At 38.9% G+C, this 8,785-nt stretch overlaps 1 protein-coding gene across 3 annotated transcripts in view; it reads right to left on the bottom strand.

Annotated features, from left to right (window-relative positions):
• Positions 1-7,419, bottom strand: part of atp2b3b (ATPase plasma membrane Ca2+ transporting 3b) — a 61,558-nt gene extending 54,139 nt beyond the window's left edge. For all 3 annotated transcript variants that reach the window (XM_016465044.1, XM_016465046.1, XM_016465045.1), the window contains exon 1: positions 6,979-7,419. The gene's annotated coding sequence lies outside the window, so the exon portion shown is untranslated. The remainder of the gene's footprint in view (positions 1-6,978) is intronic.
• Between the last annotated feature and the right edge of the window lie 1,366 nt (positions 7,420-8,785).

The following is an 8,785-nucleotide window of genomic DNA, read 5'->3' as shown; positions in this document are numbered from 1 at the left end:
TGTGTGTGTGTGTGTGTGAGAGAGAGAGATAGAGAGAGAGAGAGAGAGAGAGAGAGAGAGAGAGAGAGAGCGCATGGACCACAAAACCAGTCATAAGGGTAAATATTTTGAAATTGCGATTTATATATCATCTGAAAGCTGAGTAAATAAGCTTTCCATTGATGTATGGTTTGTTAGGATAGGACAATATTTGGCTGAGATACAACCATTTGAAAATCTGGAATCTGAGGGTGCAAAAAAATCAAAATACTGAGAAAATCGCCTTTAAAGTTGTCCAAAAAAAGTCCTTAACAATGCATATTACTAATCAAAAATTACTAAAAATATACCCCAGCGACTTAAGACTGGTTTTGTGGTCCAAGCAAATGAACTTGTGGTTGGTTAGCTCATTTGCTTTTTTTGGTCATGTCAGTCAGACGATCTTCCTGTGTAAGTTATTTGTTCTTGTGCAGAAGAAGCTGCGATGTGGACCAGGCTATATGCCGTTTAGTCAAAGTCTGACTATGCGAGACTGCTTATATGGTGATGAGTCTGGGGTATGCAGCGTGCTGTGTGAGTATGTGTGTAGGCAGATAGGGCAGGTAATGTGCAGGAGTGACATAGAGGGTATCATCATTCTCATGCTGACTCACTAACCCCAGCCTTCCTTTCCCCCTCCTTTCTTCTTCTCTGGTGTACTGCATGTATGCACAACAGGAAGGTTCTGCACAGTCAAGAGATAATCAGGAGTCACATGCAGGCCCAGACAGAATCAGAATTTTTCACCTGTTATGCATTAGTTTTGGCGGAGGAATTGATTTAAACATAGTAAAATGTGTTAACGAAGCTGAGCGTACTATGCTTTTATTTGTAGCTGAAAGCAAATTATCCAAAAAAATTTATCATATATGAACATACAGCAAACTGAGAATGTGTTAGTTTCATGTACCCGAACAGGATAGCAAAAAGTCTTGTCTTAATGGCAGCTTATTCTGACCAAGAACCACCTACTAAGATGGGAAAACAGTCTGAGCACTGTGTAATGTGACCAACCATAGTTCAATTTTTATGTTTTTAGAGCCAGGGGTCATCTGAAAAAGATATACAAAATAAAAAAACGATAACAGTGGTGAGACTGTCTCCTCCATTAATGGTTGTACAGACAACAGGAGGATGTCTGTCCATCCAAAATTAATAAACATTGTTAAATTGAAAGAAGTGTTCACCAAGGCTACATTTATTTGATAAAAAATACAGTTAAAAAAAGAAAAAAACTCATGAATATTATTACAATTTAAAATAACTGTTTTATATTTTAATATATTTTAAAATGTAATTTATTACAGTGATTTTCAACAAAACATTTTTATTATTATCAATGACAAAAACAGTTGTGCTGTTTAATATTGTGATACATTTTTCAAAATGCAATACATTTTAAAGTTCAAAAGAACAGCATTTATTTGAAATAGGAATCTTTTGTAACTTTATACATTTCTTTACTGTAATTTTAGATCAATTTAAAGCATCATTGCTCAATAAAAGTATTTATTTTACTTACTGACCCTAAACTTTTTTAGTGTATGCAGAAATTAACTGCATTAAGCATAACTCTAATGCCACTAACCTTGCAAATCAAAAGCAATTGTTGCATCAATACAGTAGCCTCTGAACATGAAAGCCAGCAAATCAGATTGCAGCAGATTCTACCTGGGCCTAGTCAGATTTTTTTATTTTTTTGTGGAAGATATGTGCTCGAGCACATTTGCATCTTTTGAAGCCACTTGCTGGCATCAGACACATTCACTTCCAGGTCTATGCAGCCCCAGATTTCCCTCACCAAGAGACTGCTTAACCGTGCAGTTATGTTCAGTGTGCAGGAGGCAGATGGTCTGGAGATTATGCTGAATATTCATATTGATCCGTGTTTTCCCAAACCTTTCAGCAAGTGTGCTCTAGTGCCATTCGGTAAGACACTGTTGATAGCGTACTGAGATTTCCCAGGTCTGCCTTGCCCAGACCGGCCCTGACTACTGCGCCCCAACCCAAACTGCTAAAGTTAAAAGGGAGAGACAGAGGGGCCAGCATTACATAAATTGTTCAGCGCCTTATGTAATGTGTCTAAGTAAGCAACAGAGACGTACTCGCGCTCACACCCACTCACGGGCACAGACACACACAAACACACACACACACACACACACAAACACAAGCCCCTAAAGCTAGAAGAAACTAACCCATATTCAAACATTAAATAAGGGCCACACCAGGAGCCAGTGATCTGGCACTGTGAAACAATGCAGGAGATTACTTTGTTAACTGCCAACATTCAAAATCAAGATGTCTGCAGCACAAAAAAATAAAAAAATAAAAAGCAAGCTAGGGTTGATGAGTCAGTGTGCTGCTCACTTCACTCTTATTACAGAGACAAGCCACTGACAGAGTCTGAACACACACCCCAACCACTGAGCGAAGTAGTTTAGCCGCACTTCCGTCCACTCGCATTCAGACGTCAGCTGAAATGACTTGTTTAACAAACCATGACAGTTTCCATGGGAAAAAAGACACATATTCCCTCAACACCTACCAAATAAAAACAAATATGAACACCAGTTGTATGAGACTATTGTGACCGAGGCAGATTAAAATAGGCCTCAAGGAAAGAAGCTTTTAGAGTATAAATAAACTGAATCTGAACAGACATGAGATGCCTTAAAGGATAAATTCACCCAAAAAATGAAAATTCTGTCATCGTTTACTCACGCTCATGTTTTTCCAAACTCGTATGACTCACAAAAGGAGATATTTAGCATATTGCGTAAGTTGCTCTTTTCCAAACAATGAAAGTGGAGACAGTTTTGGTCCCTATCCAGTTTAAATGTATGGAATATTTATATACTGCTGAATATCTCCTTTTGTGTTCCATGCAAGAAAATCTTACAGGTTTGGAACAACATGATGGTGAGTAACTGATGTCAGAATTTTCTTTTTTTGGTGTGCTGTGACTTTTTGTTCTTCTGTGGAACACACACAAAAAATATTTAGCATGTTGTGCAAGATGCTCTTTTCCATACAATGAAAGTGAATGGGGACCAAAACTGTCTCTGGTCCCCATCCAGGTTTACTGCAACTTGGAAATAAAGAAAATCTTACATGTTTGGAACGGCATAATGGTGAGCAACTGATGTCAGAATTTTCTTTCTTTCTTCGTTCTTCTAGGCAACACAAAAGGAGATATTTAGCAAGTTGTGCAAACTATTCCTTTCCATACAATGAAATTGAATGAGGACCAAAACTGCCTCTTGTCCCCATTCAGTTGGCTCCAAATGACACTTTTTTTGAAGATGACAGTGGCCATACTGGGATGTTTTGGCTTCACTTTACTACAGTGGAAGAAAGTAGAGACGTTTCGTCCATCCATTTTTACAGGCTATGGTCCCAATCCAGTTTTACTGTATGAAAAAGAGCAGCTTGGACAGTCTGCTAAATATCTCTTTAGCAGTCTTACGGGTAACTAACTGTTTCCAGAACTTTCATTTTTTGGTGGACTGTCACTTTAACAAATGACATCCATGACACTAATTTACTGTCATTGAGTTTCTTTAATCAGAAAAAATGTCATTCTGTTCAGTTTCTAAAAATGGAACAAAGATAAATGATATAGAGGGAATAAAAAAGGAAAAGATAAAAATCATTCCAGGCCTATGCTGCTTTGATGTAAGCGGACAGACAACTCTTGAGTTATTTCTGCAGAATGACAAATTCAGCTACACTTTACAGGACACATCTAATTGTCAACCAGTAGTTTTTTTTTTTTTTTAAAGAGCAGAAAATAAACTCTCCTTCCATGAGCTCCCTGTTTATGTAGTGTCTCAGTGACAAGGGTAAATACAGTACAGAGGCCTGCAGGCCTGCTGCTGACAGGGCTTTACTAACGGGATCAAACACTGTCATACTGAGGGAGAGAAAAAGGTGATTTTGCCAAAGTGACGGAGTAGGACATAGCAGACACACTCCCTCTGGAATATGCTATAAGCTAATAATTAAGAAAAGGCAGCAACTCACTGGGAGAAAAAGCCTTGGGTCACAATGACTCTGAACACTGGTGATTGAATGTAGGATAATATACTTTTTTTACTGTCATTCACATACTTGTTTGACATAACACTTACAAGAGCTGTAGCTGCAACAGCTGGGATGTGATATTAGCTTGCTAGGCTCACTGGTGATTTCGGAACATTTTATGTGCATTCCCCAACAACAATACCTGCTTGAATTACCTAATTTATGATTATGTCTCCCTTATCGTCTCATGTGGGCACAAAACCACTCAGCGCATGCTACTGTAAGTGAACATTACCTTCTCTCTTTATAAGTTCATAGGATTCCAACCCCCTCCACACACACTCCATTATCCTCAATCTTATTCTCTTTGTCCATCTGTTCTTTGCTCTTCCATTTTTACCTCCTCCCATCCACCTTCACTGCAGTGGCCTGTATTCATTACACTGGTTTCAGGCTTTCAAAGCGAGACATGGACTGCAATGGCGTAAGAGCCTGAAGGGAGTAACATAAGCTGCTCGGCTTTGATTCTAAATACCTGCTCATGGCCCAGACATTTGTGCGATGTTGACCGAATGCACAAGGATGGGATGATTCTTGATCTATTTGTGTGTTGCAAACAGGCTAGAGACATTTTTATCTCATGGAGATGAAATCTAACCATGAACCGCCATCCCATGGGTCATTTGTTTTCACCATGTCCTGGTCTATGCACATGTTATCTAACCCAGCATCAGCGCTGCCATTCATGTGTCAAGACGTATTCGCAACTCCACATGCTCTGCAGAAGGCATCATTTTCATATGAATGTCCATAGAGTACATATGTATATTGATTTTCAATCCTTGTCCACTGGCTGTTACAGCTGGCTTTCTGTTTATTATTGTTTTTTTTTTGTTAAAATGACAAAAAAAAAAAATATAATATTTATTAAAATGATAACTACAATGATAAATTAACTAATTTTTACATACATTTTTATCCATATAAGACTGAGTGTGGCTGCAGTTTTGTACAGACATCTTCTAGGTCGACTTTCCTTATTGCTGCAACAACAGCAATCAAACTGGGGCAACCTGGACAGAGAACTGGAGCACCAACAACTCTTTCCTCTTTCTGTAGTAAAGTTTCCAAGTTTTTGTATAAGACAAATGCAATGCTAAGAGATATAAAGTTACTCACAATGAGGGAATCAAATACAGTCAAGCAACAGCCTTAATGGGCAACACCATTGCATGAACTGAAATTGTAATGTTCAATGAGAAAATCTATAGCCATACATATAAATAAGGGCATACTTTTTTCATAAATATTTTTAACTCATTGATTTATATATTAAAATTAGACATAATATTCCCACGTTTGTGTTTGAAATAAGTTTACAAATTTAATACGTATCCCTAAACTGTAAATTAATGTCAAATATAAAAAAAATGCTATTAAAACTAGATACCACACTGATAGGATGAGTTGTGAAACTTAAATATAGGCCTATTTAAAATCTTTATTATTTAACATCTTTATTAGTCCAGGAAAAGTACATTGGATATATATATATATATATATATGTGTGTGTGTGTGTGTGTGTGTGTGTGTGTGTAATGTTACACATAAAATAAAGCATCTTCTTCATCTTCTTACACTGTCTTCTGTTGTCACCTCAGGAGTATGGTGTCAGGAGATTGAGTTCACCCCTGTAGGTCATTTGTAATTGGTTAAACTGATGATGTTACAATTCACTGGCCAGCCCAATTTACAACACTGCCTGGCCCCCTCCTAAATTGAGCAGACAAACACACAAACACAAAGAAGCCTGGTATATTGATTAGCCTGAGAATCAACTGCTGCTCTACAACCATCAATTTGTTAAAAAAAAAGAACGCAAAACAGTTCTTATTGATCAGCCAGTAGTGACTAGTGACTGGTAAATGTTTGAAACGTCTCTTTAGCCTCCACACAGCACAGTGTAACAGTCTCAATCTCTCTGAAATTATGTAAACCCCCAGAACTGGGATCCTGCTTTGACGGTCATACGTAAATGGCCAATCAGAGTCGAGTATAGTTTAACGGGCTCATACACGGCCACCAGGCTATCTGAGGCATGCGAGACTACAACCACCCCTCCTCTCCTTGTCCCACACCCAGCATACTCGCACACCTTGCAGCAGGAAGGAGAAAAAAAGTCAGCACGGTTGCCAAGGAAAATGAAAGCAGAGCACCTTGAGCAACTCAGACGGTGAAGTTCCCACACCGCGCTCCATCAGTCAGGTGTGTTTCCCATCGCGCTGTTTTCCACAATAAAATGACCTTTACTGGTCACCTTCAGAGGGCGACCCGTCCTCACTTAAAAATAAGTGTGACGGCTCTAATAGTTACAAACCAAACGTGATTCTTTCGAGTCTTGTGAACGGCTCGCGGTGTTAATTGAATTAATAGCGCGAAGATGCTGCTCGTGAGAGTATGGTGCGCCACTCGCATCCGGAACAAGTGCAATGCCCCTCCGCAAGGTGACCAGTGTGTTTACCAATGCGAGGTACACACGCTCAAAGAGATGTCACACAAAAGCAACACAACTATAAGCTAAATGTGCGTGGGTTTTGTTGATTTTGTAACAAAACGAGAGTACATGATACATTTTCTGTGCAGGAAAATGTCAGAACATCCTGGGAAGTCATACGGTCCAACACAATCCAAAGGACACGCGATGGTGAATAGTCAACAAAACACCTCATAGATAAGAAAACGTGAATAATTAGACAACTAATAGATCATTAAGGCTTCAATGCAGTAGTTTTACGTGCTTGACATCTATCAAAATACATGACTGAGATCTGCATTAGAAAAACATGCAGGGACAATTTAACAGTATGACAGAGAGAACTGCCAACTGTTACCATGGCAAACACATCCTGATTGGTGTAAATATCTGATACTCACCAGGCCATGCTCCAAGGACATTGTCGTGGTTTGTTGGGAAAAGGGAATAGCTATCCTGGAGAAACACAAGAGGGCTGGATTCACTCAGTAGCTGTTATCACGTCGTCCTTTATCTCTCAGGTGTTCAGCAGTGTGTTTACTACGGATGGAGATGATGGATCCTAAAATAGTGCAGTTGTTGCCTGGTTAGCTGGAGGTTCCGCAGAGGAAAAAAATTTGAGATGGAGACATCGTTTTGAGATGACTGTCCCGACCAGTGAATCAAAAAGGCAAAGGTATTTTGCTTGTTTTTTACGTTTCTTCTTGAACGTGTAAATCAAAGAGGTGGTGAAGCGTGGCGATGCGGTATTTGGATTTTCTATGCGATGTGTGATGAGAGCCCCCTCGCTGAGCTGCGCGCTGAGGACCGTGGACGCAGCATCCGCGCGGGCTGCTATGCGCGCGGATGGAGAGGACGGAAAGGAGGAGGAGGGGGGACTCTCTCTCTCTTTGTATCCCCACCCTCAAATCCCTCCTACTCTGCTCCATTACAGTGCGATCACGTCAGCTCACACAACATGCCACATGCGCCGAGTTCAAACCTCCGAGTTAATGCAAGAACAGGACAGGGTGCTTTGGGTCATTTCACGACACAGGTGCCATTTAGCCTTTTAAGTAATTTATTTTAGAATTTTTAATATTCTATGAGACAACGAATGTCTTAAGTGCTAAGAAACTACTTTGTCATCTCAAGCTAAATTATGTAAATTAATGTAAAAATTACATATGCAAACATATAAGGTTGATGGTAGCAGGGTTGACTAGTGCTCAAGGTCAAGAAACTGAAAGGAGTTAATTTTTACTGTACATATTTCCACAAATATACTTTTTTTGCACAATAAACTGTTATAATTTTTTTTACGGAGGGTTCATTAACTTAACTTAATAATACATAAACTTAAATACAAAGTGGTAAAAAAAAAGCAGAAACACTTGTCCTTGAGGGGTTCATGTCCACTAACATAAAGAAAATAAATAAAAGCACATGTAGGGTGTATATACTATATACCCTATAGATAGTTAGATATAACCAAACTATATATAAGGTATATATTTATAAATTTAAAACCTGGTTTCACAGACAGGGTTTAGACTAAGCCAGGATTAGGCTATACTTCAATTAGGACATTTAAGTCATTTTTTAAACGTGCTTTAGAAAAAAAACATTACTGGTGTGCAACTTCTTTAGACAAAATAAAGGCACTGATATATTTTAAGATCAACATTTTATTCTGGGACTAGGCTTAAGCCTTGTCTGTGAAACCAGAGGAAAATGTTTAATTAGTAAAATACATGTGTGAATTTTTCCATATATATTTTCCTTTTATTGGATGGATAGATAGATAGATAGATAGATAGATAGATAGATAGTGCATCTAATAGCCAACTATGCAATTTTGCTTCAAAGCAACAAACAGCTGAGGAGCAGTTTTTCTATGATGTGCGTTTGATTCAAATCTGGACCATAATTCTCTTGGTGTCCCTGGTACGTCTCACTTTCAAGTTGTGTTTTCAATTCATAAATTCAGACGCCCCATCACACCCACGCAGGTGTAATCTTCTAGCTGTCTCCAAGCATACAGGGCTCAAATCTAATAGCCCTAATGCAGGAGGCCTCTCAGACAAAGCGAGAAAAAGCTTTTATGTGCTGACGAGTGCTCAAGTGGGCCTCTCCTGAAGCCTTCATATGCAAACACACATACACACAGGCACTAAATGCTCTTCAGCAGATGTTCACGTTAACTCGAAAGCACAGAGGGAAATACCA

The sequence above is a fragment of the Sinocyclocheilus anshuiensis genome, unplaced genomic scaffold (genome assembly GCF_001515605.1).
Source record: "Sinocyclocheilus anshuiensis isolate Anshui unplaced genomic scaffold, SAMN03320099.WGS_v1.1 scaffold1053, whole genome shotgun sequence".
NCBI lineage: Eukaryota > Metazoa > Chordata > Actinopteri > Cypriniformes > Cyprinidae > Sinocyclocheilus > Sinocyclocheilus anshuiensis.
Note: the sequence above shows the minus strand (reverse complement) of the source record. Positions and strands in the feature narration are given on the sequence as shown.